This window comes from Trifolium pratense, linkage group LG3 (genome assembly GCF_020283565.1).
Source record: "Trifolium pratense cultivar HEN17-A07 linkage group LG3, ARS_RC_1.1, whole genome shotgun sequence".
In the NCBI taxonomy this organism is placed as follows: domain Eukaryota; kingdom Viridiplantae; phylum Streptophyta; class Magnoliopsida; order Fabales; family Fabaceae; genus Trifolium; species Trifolium pratense.
Genome location: NC_060061.1, coordinates 36,166,699 through 36,179,683, shown reverse-complemented (window position 1 = coordinate 36,179,683; position 12,985 = coordinate 36,166,699). Strand labels below are relative to the sequence as shown.

Here is a 12,985-nt window from a genome sequence, read left to right as displayed (position 1 = left end):
CGCCTGGTGATGGTGGCAGGAGGCAGGTCGACGCCGGCCTGGTGGTGAATTAATGGAGGCAGGTCGTAGGTTCTGAAAGTGAAAGAACTTGCGAACGCAGAACGCAGAAAGAAGGCAAAAACACATAACGCAAAAAGCTGGCTTCTTCTATTGCTGCTTTTTTTTTTTGTTAGGAAAACATTGTTGGGTTGGGCCTTTACAACAGTTTCTAACATACATAATTAATTTTTACACCCCCTAACTTACTAATACTACTACCCTATAAATTTTTTTTTGAGGCCCTCGATTTTAAGAGACCTTGTGCCACGGCCCATGTCGCACATGGGCCTAGGCCGCCCCTGAATCAACCATTAATATATATATTTCATTCACCAATCATTATTACCACATATCTCACGTCGAACGTATCCATGTCCGAATTACGCCGTGAAATCTATTATATCCATTAACCTTCGATGTCTCGAATCATTAATCGACATAATAGCTTTAAGTTCTGATATTTGAAGTGGTTATTAAACTCAAAATTTATGTCTAAACCTTGAAATTTAATAAGTGATTATCTTAACTTTTGATTCAAATAACATATGTCTATATCATTCAAATCTTGAGATAAACAAGTAAAACAAGACATCACTCATAATGATTGATAAATAAAACATATATACTATGATTAAGTGGATTACATGATCACAAAAGAACTACATCTAATCCCAACAACAAAGAAATTAGCTACTCATGGTTTTGATCAACTTACAAGAGTGAAGAGTGAAGAGAATGAAGATCATCTCTTGATTTCTCAAGGTTTTGTGATGAATCCACCTTAAAAACTCCTCAAGAACCCTAGAACTAGTGTTTCTCTCGTGTGAGATCTATTACAAAAGTGATTGATTATAAAAAATGACATCTGATAGCTATTTATAGATTTTCAAAACAGGTGAGTTCGCTGAGCGAAGTGATGTTCGCTAAGCGAACAGGTTGCTTCAAGAAGGGGTTTTCTGACACGTAGCAAACAACCTGACTCATCATTTCTTCGTTGATGCTCGCTACCTCTCGCCACCAGACCATAACTCTCTGACTTTGTTCGCTGAATCTCGCTAAGCTTCGCTGAGCGAACCTTCTTTGTTCGCTGAGGCTCGCTACTTCTCGCCATGGACCCTTGGAGCACTGACTTTGCTCGCCATGCTTTGCTGAGCGAAGGCTTCAATTCCTGCCCTTTTTTCAGCAAATCCTAACAAATTGTTTTGGGATTAAGATTTCTTGATCATGACAATATTTACATCAAATAGGGAGGTTTTACTCAAAATTCTTTTCAAAATAAGTAATCAAGTGCCCACATTTACTATGCTTTTTAACTAAAATTGGGCACTTATCACGATTCTGTGCACTTGCAGAGCCACCGTCAATCAAGTATTTCAAATATCCTAAAAGTGAATTTTTGCTTAGCAACCAGCAAAAAACAATGCCTCTTATTTTATGTACATGTGCAAAAATAAGATAAAAAAAATAAAAATATACAAAAGAATAGATGAAAATGTGAGAGAATATTACAAAACTTTATGCAATTATTCAAATATAATAAGTTATTTAATAAATAATAGATATGTAAATGTAATAGTGATTTCATAAAAATAAAATAACAGGTATTAAAATTTACAATACGTACAATCACTTTATATTTCAATTATATATATTCATTTTTACATGACATGAATGATTTAAAGAGTCATATTTAATACATGAAAAGAAAAATGAGAGTGATACTATTCTTTACAAGATATATTGTATATATATATATATATATATATATATATATATATATATATATATATATATATATATATATATATAGTTGGTGGAGCTATTTGTTGGAAAAATCAAGACTATGTATATTTTCAACCAACGCACCAACAATATTTGTTATTAAAATGCACGAGTGTAGTCATATTATGAGAATGAGAGAAAATCAAATTAAGTGTAAATTATTTAATATTTAAAATTAATTTTTGAATTTAAAATTAATAATGTATTAATTTTTTTATTTTCTTTAATTAATATTCATAACACTTAAATTTCTAGATTAAGAATGAAATCATTAATTTAAGATTAAGAATTTAATAATAGAATTACTAATATTAATTATTAAACTTAGAACACAATAACCAGTCTATAAAACGACACTACAATTTTAAACTTATATTTTTATTATATATTTTTGAGCTAGTATTTGTTATAAAAAAAGATAATAAAATATTTTTATTATATATGTTTTATATTGATGTGTTGCAAAAATCAAATAATTGTGGAGGTAATAGATTAAAAATGGATGAACATGATTTATTTAGTTTAAATGGTTGAGACTAGAAGAGGAGGTGAGGGGACCACATAGAAAAAGAGAGAGGAAAATGCAATTAGGGTAATGTTTGCTTTTTGGAACAAGCCTAGAATATAAGAGATGTGTGGTACTAATTGTAATTATTATTATTATTATTATTATTATTATTATTATTATTATTATTATTTTACAAAAGTAATTATTATTATTTTTATTATTATTGTTTTGAGTTATTATTCATTTTATTTTATTTTGTTCAAAATAGTTAATGCTTATGCTAATAATCTTTTGTCCAATCTATGTGTATATAAGGAGTTGGTCGATGGTTAGGACTACTTCCTAATGTTAGTATAAAAAAATTAGATAAAATAAAATTACTAATGGTTGGTATGCCCTGCATATTTTTATCATATTCGATTTTGAGTATGGGTTAAGTGTATTTATCTTTGCCCTAATAAGTTTCAAATTAATATAAATGACAAATTTGATAATAAAGTATATTTATCCAACTCAGAGTCCTCCAATGAGATTTATAATATAAAAAACACTTATGTTTCAACATCAATTGTTTTCCATGGTCAATTATATGTTGTCATTTCCAGAGTTATTTTAAAGAATGGGTTAAAGATATTGCTAACCAACATTAACAAAGAAAATACCAAAATAACTTCAAATGTGATGTATAAATAAGTTTTTTAAATGTATAAATACATATTTAACATCTATATCACATTTAAATAACTTCTATTGTTACTATTATTTTGATAATACCTATTGTTTCAATTTTAAATTTACTACTTATACAAATAATTTTTTGATGTTATAGTATAAAATAGCGCATAAGACCCGTGCGATGCACGGGTAAGCGTCTAGTTTATAAGTATATTTGTAACTGTTTTTTCATCTTTAAGGTTTGCCCTAAACCTAATTATAATGACCCTAATTAGTCTCTGAACACAATATTTCACCTAACTTTTTCTCGTAGAAAAAGAGAGGATAATATTGCCATTCACTACCACAAATAAAACAATGCCTGAGTGATTGTGTGTATGCCCCGTACGTAGTGTATTTTAAACTTCCTTCTAAGATCATGATAAGGTTAACTAATAAAGACAGTGATCGATATATGCAGATTTAGATTGCCAGAGGGTAGACAATCTCACGCATTCACGAAGTCGGCGTACCGATGATTGTTGGTCCAAGATCTAGTCCAAAATTTAATGTATATTTAGATTTAAAAACTAAAATACCGAACTGAAAATTCAAACTAAACTGTTCAATTTTGATCAAACGACCATTTACTTCGTGAATATGTGAAATTGTCGACCGCGGTCACTTTGAAATTAATACAAGTAAGTACTATCATAAGTAATTAATAATAGCAAACGTCTACCTCACATTCATTACAATATCTCAGTATATATTACTCATATATGCATGCATATCATGCATGCTTAGCTACTTACAAAAATCTTACAACATAATTTTGGCTGTGATGCATGAAAATGACACAGCAAATTGAGTAACATATCTGTCTGCTTGAAAAGCAGGAGCACTGACGGAAGCAAAAGACAAACCAAGAAATAAGTGCTTATGGTATCTTTTGATTAATTTTTTTTTTCTTTTCAAACTTCCATTATTATGCAAACTTATGTATAATTGATTTGGACCACATTATGATAACAACTTGCATACAGAGGCTATATAAGCCTATACATACATATTGAAGATATTGTACGATCATGCATGAGATTGAGAAAGTGATATTAATACAAAGTTCAAACAAGATTAATTTGGATTTTTATTTCACAAAAACGCGTATTCATAAGAGAACAAAAGAAGTACGGTTCTTCTATACGAACTCTTCTGCCATAGAATTAATGTGAGTCCAAAAGACATGGCTGCAACAGCAATGAAAATGATGCTAGCGTTTCAATCACCAACATGAAGAAATTCTGTAATTATTGTAAAACAAAAATTCAACACCGTCCTATAGTAGCCACTGACGTGAAGAGATTGTATTTATCTACACAAGTTAATGATAATATAATAGTATAGGATTAAAGGGTCTTTATCTCGGATTTGGATCCTCTATATTTCATCTTTTTAAATTCACCTGCATTAAGTAAAAATTAATTAAGAAAGATAAAATGTTGCATATGTAAGTGCATTTATGTGTGTTGTAAAGACAAAAAAACCTATAATCCAAAAAAAGACAAAAATACCTTAAAGTTTTGTCTAAATGTAGAAAATTTTTGAGAAATTATGACTTTAGAGAATCTAAATCCATTTACCTTCTTAATATTAACGAATTTCGGTTTATCCTTTATATTTTTTTTTTAGTTACAATTATGTAATGTGAAAATTCTATTTTTTTAGTTCTGCAATGAATATGTTGCTTGGATATAAATGATGGCATACACTATGTAACTCAAATGACAGTCATAAGTCAACATATTTTAGCGAGAAATTAAAAGGAACACTGAATTTTCACATTACAAAACTTTATTTTCATGAAGTAAATATTAATTTAACCCTAAATTATAATAAAGGGATTTGAGTTTTATTTTATTTTATTTAACAATATAGTATAGTAATTAAGTAAAGTCTAAGAGAAACATTTGTTCTAAAAACTAAGGTAAAAGGGGTATACCATATGATGAATTTGGATTTTCAACAAAAAAAAAAAGGTAAAAGGGGTATATATATATTTAGGCTTTGAGTGTGACACTATTTTTCTAATTTTACTCTTTATATTTTAATTTTTTTCATTCTTTTCTTAATTAAATAATTATTTTCAAATAAGCCAATAAAGTTTTGTAATTTTCATTATTTATTAAAAATTATAACTTTTTATTATTTACTACTTAATAGGAGTACATGTTTTTTTTTTTTACCAAAATAATAGGATTACTTGTTGAATTAAAAAAAAAGAGTACCTTGTTAATCCTCATTCATAGTCTCTCACTCCTATTTTGATATCGGCAGCTCGTACATATATAGACAAGAATATCTCACTATCATTTTGATACTGGCACCTATAGACATATCTTTCAAATAAGATATTATTATACTTCGATTTCAAAATATTTTTACCTTAAAATATACTTTGTTTACTTTTAAGAGAAATCAATATTTGTTTAATTCAAAATATCAAGTATATATAAGGATGAACTTTATTTTTTTCAAAATATTTTCATGGTGTGTGACGGATGCAAATGTTAGGGTTGAAATAAAAAAACAGTTGTTCGCTAGTTATGGTGTAAACTAAGTTAGCAACAACAATTGAGTTATTTTGAGAAATTTGCAAGAAGTGTGGGAGTACTTATGGGGCGCAAAAAAAAAAATTCTCTTGTGCAATTCTCGTTAAAATCCACTAAAGAAAGAGTAATGTAGTTTGGGTTATCATTGAGAATGATCTTGGTGTCAAAAAAAAGGGAATTTGTTCTTTTAAGTTTTTCTTTATGATGTTTTCTCTTTCGATCTTCCGTGATTCTTTTATACCTTTCAATATTCCAATTTTGTCCTTGTAGAAAAATTCGGTTTCCAGAAATCGAATTTTTTCTAGTGCAAATTCAGAGTAAATTTCGGTTTTTAGAAACCGAAATTTTTTTCAAGACAAAAAGAAAATTGGTTTTTAGAAACCGAAGTATTTTACAAGAACAAAATTTGAAATTCATAAAGGTTTGTCTTTCTTTATTTTGTTCACCTTATCCCTTGTCATGTGGCCAACCCACCCAATTGTGATCCACTTTTTTAACCTTCAATTACACTCCTTGGTCTTTATTATTCGGAGAGCAGTAATCAAGTTGCGGGTGTTGGTGAAGTGTGGATTAACGTTAGATTTAAACATTAATATTTTTTAACTTACACTAGTACAGAAAACACTTTTTACATCTGGCCAAAACCCCATTTTACATCTGGCCCTAGTCAGAGGTAGACGTACAAGAAGTAGTAAGTTTACGCTTTTTACATCTGACATTCGCCAGATGTAAAAGTATCCCATTTTACCTCTGTTCTCGTGTTTCAGTTGACCAATTTTTTATTTTTTATTTTAATTAAATTGGACCTTTTACATCTGACCAAGTCACCAGATGTGAAATAGTAACTTTATTTAATTTTTCTTTTTCAAAATCCTGCGTTTTTTTTTTTTTATATATTTTTAAATCCTATTTTGTAATTAAAAAAAACCGAAATAGCATTACAATTCAACATTCAACCAAGTCATTACAATTCAACATTCAACCAAAATACAATTACATTCAACCAAGTCATTACAATTCAAATAAAATATCAAGTCTTACAATTCAAGCAAAATACCAACAATCCAAAATGTTATAACATTCAAGCAAAATACAAGTCATTAAAATTCAAAACATCCTAATTAATGTGAATCCATTGTAACTAGCTAGCTCCTAAACCTCATCATCGGAAACATCATAATCTACCTCGGGATTGTACAGGTCAAGAAAACAAGTAGCCCAGCTGTTTCGCAATTCATACATCTCCTCCTCGGTTAATGACGTGGGATCATCGAACACCTACAATACATATACATGATCAAGAATGAAGCATATGAGAAGTGAGAAGGCTAGGATTAAAATGATGCCATTATAATTCCAAATACAAAACACAGCTAGGAAACTACAACAGCTAATGCAGCTAGGAAACAGGGAAGGAAGTGTTCCAAGAAGACAATTGTGAGAAATGTCAAGAATTTCTAATTGTGGAAGGAAGTCCTACACAGCTAGGAAACTACACAGCTAATGCAGAATGCAGAAGTACTAATCAGGCAAATAGGCAAATACTTATATATGCAGAATGGGTCGTAGGTTACATTAGGCAAAGCAGCGCTGTGGAGAGTAAAAAAATAAGAATGCAGAAAGGAAGGTGTAAGAGGTAAAATTAGGATGTTAGGTAGAAGCCCCTAGCACCAAACTTGGGAAGCCAGAAGCCACGCTACGATCAATAGAGATGTTTACTAGGCCATATCAAAGTCACCAAGGCTTTAAAATCAGAAGTCAACCTACAAACAACCCCTCTCATTTACCGGAATGTAGGGCATTCGTCCATTTATTTTTTTCTCTTCCCCTGCCACAATAATACCAGTCTGCATTAGTGAAATTGCAACATGGATGTAATCATGATGATGGAATATATGATGCATTGGCAACAAACTTACCGAGCTTACATAGTGATCCATCGTTAATTGCTTCCGCTTCTTCAGAGATGGACTCTCTGCCTGTCTTGGCAAGGGGCGCTTTGATGGAGTCGAACTCTGAAAGGTTTGTAGAACTTTAACTTAAAAAGAGTTTATTTCAATATGATTCAAGAAATTCATTAGGTAAAAAAAGGGATTCAAAAGAACCTTAGTGGCAAGTTTCTTTTCTTTACGAGCTTGTCTCTCCCTTTCATCATATTCTTGATTTTCCTTCTCTACCAGCCGAATGAGGGTGTCACATCTCTCCTTGTTATTCGAAATGAAACAAGGGTGACATTCGAAATGCCGCCTTCAATTCATCCCAATTCCCATATCCAAGTTTGTGAGTCATGCATATCTGAAAATTTTGTGCCACAATAAAATAATATTAAGAATTTTCTGTTAAAAACCAGACAACATAATGAATTGGGGATAAATGAATTCAATAAGAATAGACTAAAAATGAAAATTAAATAAAATCCACACCATGAATCGATCACATTCTTCATTGTATAATTTCCCTTTGTTTTGTCCATATTGTATCTTCAACTCTAGCCAAGGATTCTTGTAGCGGTCCAACTTCTTCCCAATAGCTTTCATGATCTCATCTTTCCGAGCTATTCTTGACTCACATCTTTCAATGTTTTTTATAATTCTGTCATAATCTACATCAATCAAGCAAAATACATAAATCAGAAGACCCATATTTTTTAAGATATGTGAATTTCAAGTTTTGGTTGGTAAATCAACACACATAAAAAAGGAAATATGTAGATGCATTGTAGCTGTCTCAATAAACACTACACAGTCCATCTCAACATATCAGAGTTGTTGGCCAATCAATCAAGCAAACTAAAGCTACTAGGATTGGGCAAGGATTTTGGATAATTTGCATAGTCTTCACATTTCATAACCACAATAGTACACCAAGAAGCGAGTAAACTGACTTTATCACACACAAAAACTTCCTTCAAAATACATATCTATACTCATCTGGATTCTACAAATTAGTTTTACTACTGCAAAATATTCACATTTTCATGTTCATGGCAACTTACCATTCAACTCCTTGTATCGCTCTCTGAAAACTTCTGCATATCTTTCTACTTCTTCTTCTGTCTTTCCTTCCATCTCAAAAGCAATACTTTTTATCCTTATGAATTTCTAGTTTTTTATTTCCACAAAGAACACATGGACATCGAAAATGTTCATTACTTTTAGGAGGAAGATTTTTTTCATCATTATTTTCGGGAGATGGAAGATTGATTTCAGCAAATCGAATAAATTCAATCACTCGCCGTTCAAACTCGGCACTTAATCTACTAGCTTTCATCCAACTACGATCCATACCTATGTTGTGAAATTAAGTTAAAACATGGTAACACCAACTAAAGTATTGGTTTCATACCCGATGGGAAACCAATCACTTAAATGAATCAATTGCAGATGAAAAAAAACATAAATCAATTGCAGTAGAAACAATTCTAAGAGCTAAAACCAAGTAACAAACCACAAACCATGTAAAATCACGAAAGAAATCACAAAGAAATCAAGTAACAAACCAAGTAATAAACCACGAAAAAATCAGAACAAAGGGAGATTTTGCAACCAACAAACTGAGACAACAGAGAACAGAAAACACAAATTAGACCTTCTTCTATGCGTGAAAACAAATTTCTCACCACACACTTCCACCATAATCATACCCATCTCCCATCAAAACCACATAACCACGTAACAATTAAAAAGGAAAATCACGACAGAAATCAAAAAAAGGAAAATATTTAAAAAGGATTAAAAAAGAAAGAAGAGTACCTGAATCGATGTGAGAGAGAAAAACAAGCTTCGATTCGTGAGAGTAGAGGCTGGAGAAAGAAAGAGAAGCTTCGATTTGGAGTTAAGCTTCGATTTGGAGTTAGGGTTCGTGAGAGGGGACGGCGCTGGTGGTGAGTTGAGAGAGAGGACGGCGCTGGTTCTTGCGAAGGTGAGGACGGCTCTGGATTGCTGCGTTTTGGGATGCGAATTGAAGGTGAGGACGGCGCTGGGTTCGTGTACGTGAAGGTGAGAGGGGTTTTGGTTCTTCGTACGTGAAGGTGAGAGGTGGGTGTTGCTGGGTTTATTTCTTTTGATAATTGGGAGAGAGATATATCAGATACACTATATTACCTTGTTCCAAAAATATATATTTTTTTTTTATTTAACCTGACTTTTTACATCTGTGGCTAAATATGGCCAGATACATACATATTTTAGATAATTTTCACCATAATTACAAGATTGCCACCGCGTTTAGTTATGCTTCTGGTACATTCAAGTCAGATGTAAAAAGTCTTGTCTATTTATTTTTTACATCTGTGGATATTGAAGCCAGATGAAAAGGCTACTCCATATAGCCTTTTACATCTGACATATGCTCGTCAGATGTAAACATGATGTGTAATATGTCATATTTGTACTAGTGTTAGTCTTAATTTCCTTTATTTGTATTGCACCGGGTGTATTTGGGTGTATTTGGTATGAGAGAAAAAAATAGAGAAAAGAGAAAAACACATATACCGATGAGTGAATTTAGACCAACTTTAATTCAAATTCATTTATTGATATCCATACTTTTCATCCTTCCATATTTTTTGCTCTTAAACCAAACACAACAAGCGCACATGCCTCATCTGTCAGTTTTCCTATATGTCTTGAGGCTGTAGTTTTTCTGGAGCATAACCCCCTTTTATTAATAAGGTGTCATAGTTTATTAATCTTCTACTGAACATAAATAACTACAATTTTTAACATCATTAATCATAACTTTTAAACGTATATTTGAACACCTAAAGATTAAGTATATTTAAACAGGCGGATTCTAGGGTGGGAGACCATGATAGGTCTCTCACCAATGCACCATGTGTTTTGTGGACTTGATTGAATGTGTACATGATATTATGGTTGGAATGGGCAATGGGCTTAGAGACGTATCCAACAAGCCCAATTAATATAAGAAGGAAGATAGACCCAAATCCAGTAAGCCCTAAACACCCACTAGGCGACACGCAGCCAAGGCGCGACCTACAATCACGTGACAGCGCCCGGAAGTTAGATTCTGTGTTATTATAAATATCTTCTTCTTCCCTGCGTTAGCAACTGACTTGGGAAGGAAGAAACCAACTTCCCGCAACCGCCATAGCTTGGAGACCAAGGTTACCATCCCTACTTTCACGCTGTACCACCGAAGGAGGTGCTGAAGACCGAATTTCTAGGAACCTTAGCTTGGAGAAGAAGACTTAGCGGTCTATAAATAGTTCCACATTTTCAGTTGTAAGAGGGGATCATCATCTGACTTATAAAATTCCCAGGGTTGTTGGGATTAAACCAAGTGTAATCACACCATTTAATCAATAATACAACCCCCTTTGAGTTTTTACCAGAACATTTTGGCGCCCACCGTGGGGCTGCGGTAAAATCATTTGATCCCAGCCTACCACACAAACTAGACGAAAAATCAAACATCTCCACATGGCTGGAGAACACGGAAATAACGATAATTCTAGCGTTAACACTTTACAAGCCGCCGTCGTAGAAATACGACGCTTACAAACCCAGATTGCGGCCATCGAAGCCGAAAGAACGCATGAGAAAGAAAAGGCGAAAATGATTTCAGAAGAGGAGGAAGGAGAGAGCGTCATGGACGTACAGCCTCTGGCACAGCACTTATGGGATACCCAAGTCTTGGAAGCAATTAAGGTTCCTCACCTTCCTACCTTTGACGGAAAAACTGACCCTCGAGAGCATCTGGTGGCAATTGGAACACAAACTGCCATAATCAATGCTCCGGAGCACCTGAAATGTAAATTACTAGCCGGTACCTTCAAGGATGTAGCCTTACGTTGGTACATGAACCTTCCAAGGAATTCAATCGAAAGTTATGCTGATTTTCATAAAAAATTCATTCACTAGTTCGCCGGATCGAAACATGTGAAAGTCACATCAACTAGCCTTTTTTCCATTCGCCAAAACCACGGCGAATCGTTGCGCAGTTTTTTGGCTAGATTTAGCGAGGCCACCATTAAAGTTTCAAATCCAAACCAAGAGATGTTCGTGGCGGCCTTCCACAATGGGCTAAGAGCAGGACATTTCAATGAATCCCTAGCCCAAAAACCAGCCTCATCAATGCAGGAGGTAAACAAAAGAGCGGAGTGTTACATAAAGGGCGAAGAAAGTAACGCCGAGAAAAGACAAAGAGACACCAAAGAGAGGGAATATGTGGGTCGTGCTACTAAAGCGCCAGAACACCCGCGGTCGAAAGCGGGAAGTCATCAAGGAGACTCATGGCAAAGGCACCATGGTAAGCCCTACCGTCAACCGCCAAGGAGAGAATTCAGAAATCATCCCGCCAATGAAGAGTTTACGCCATTAAATGCCTCAAAAGTTTATGTGTTGAACGAAATTCTTGCCAGTGGTTTGGCAAGCCTCCCTCCAAAAAGAGCCAACGATATCCCTTTGGGGCTCAATGACAACGCTTGGTGCGCCTACCACAGATGCAGAGGTCATTCTACGGAAAAGTGCTTCCGTCTAAGAGATTTAATCGAAGAGCTGATTAAAAGCGGCCATCTCCGGAAGTTCATTGACGACGCAGCGCAAGGTCGAGTCGTCGTGCCTAAAACTCCCAGGCAAGAGCCACGAGATACTCCGGGGTCAAATCAAGAGCCTCCAAAGAAAAGGATCTCTGTGAATACAATAGCGGGGGCATTCTCAGGAGGAGGTGAGTCAAGCTCAGCGAGGAAAAGATATGTGCGCCGAGCAATTTCAGAGATATACCTCGTGAGGCAACCGCAACCACTCGCCGTTCCGGATTTGGCATTCACTGCAAAGGATGGACTGGAGGTAGCGCCTCACGATGATGACCCATTGGTAATACAAGTCCAAATCTTGAACTGCGATGTAAAAAGAGTGCTGATTGACTCAGGAAGTTCAGCAGATATTATGTACTGGGAAGCCTTCAAGGCCATGCAATTAGCAGAGGAGCAATTACAACCATATGCGGGAGCTTTAGTTGGGTTCTCCGGGGAGCAGGTAGACGTAATGGGCTACGCATCATTACTCACTACCTTTGGAGAGGGGAGTAACGCCAAAACCATCAAAGTACGATATTTGGTAGTCAAAACTCCATTCACCTCCTACAACATTATCATAGGAAGACCTGCTTTCAACACCTTGGGGGCGGCCATGTCCACCATGTACCTAGCAATTAAATACCCTCTTGATAATGGAGAAGTAGGAACAGTTCGAGGCGATCAAATACTCGCCAAAAAATGCTACGAGTCCAGTTTAAAGATAAGACATAGAACCTTCAAGGCAAGTGGAGTACCCGGAAGAAGACAAGCCACAGTTCCGGGTGGAATAAACATCATTGAAAATTCAGACATGGATCCCAGAGAAGAATTTCAAGACAGAAGGGTTAG

General features: G+C 34.2%; 1 long non-coding RNA gene across 1 annotated transcript; it reads right to left on the bottom strand.

The window, feature by feature from the left end:
• Positions 1-6,711: 6,711 nt before the first annotated feature.
• On the bottom strand, positions 6,712-8,677 carry LOC123917982. The gene is made up of 6 exons (XR_006812642.1): positions 8,591-8,677; positions 8,019-8,197; positions 7,701-7,890; positions 7,515-7,610; positions 7,170-7,423; positions 6,712-6,873 (listed from the first exon to the last, which is right to left on the bottom strand). It is a non-coding gene; the product is annotated as an uncharacterized LOC123917982 (long non-coding RNA).
• Positions 8,678-12,985: the final 4,308 nt, after the last annotated feature.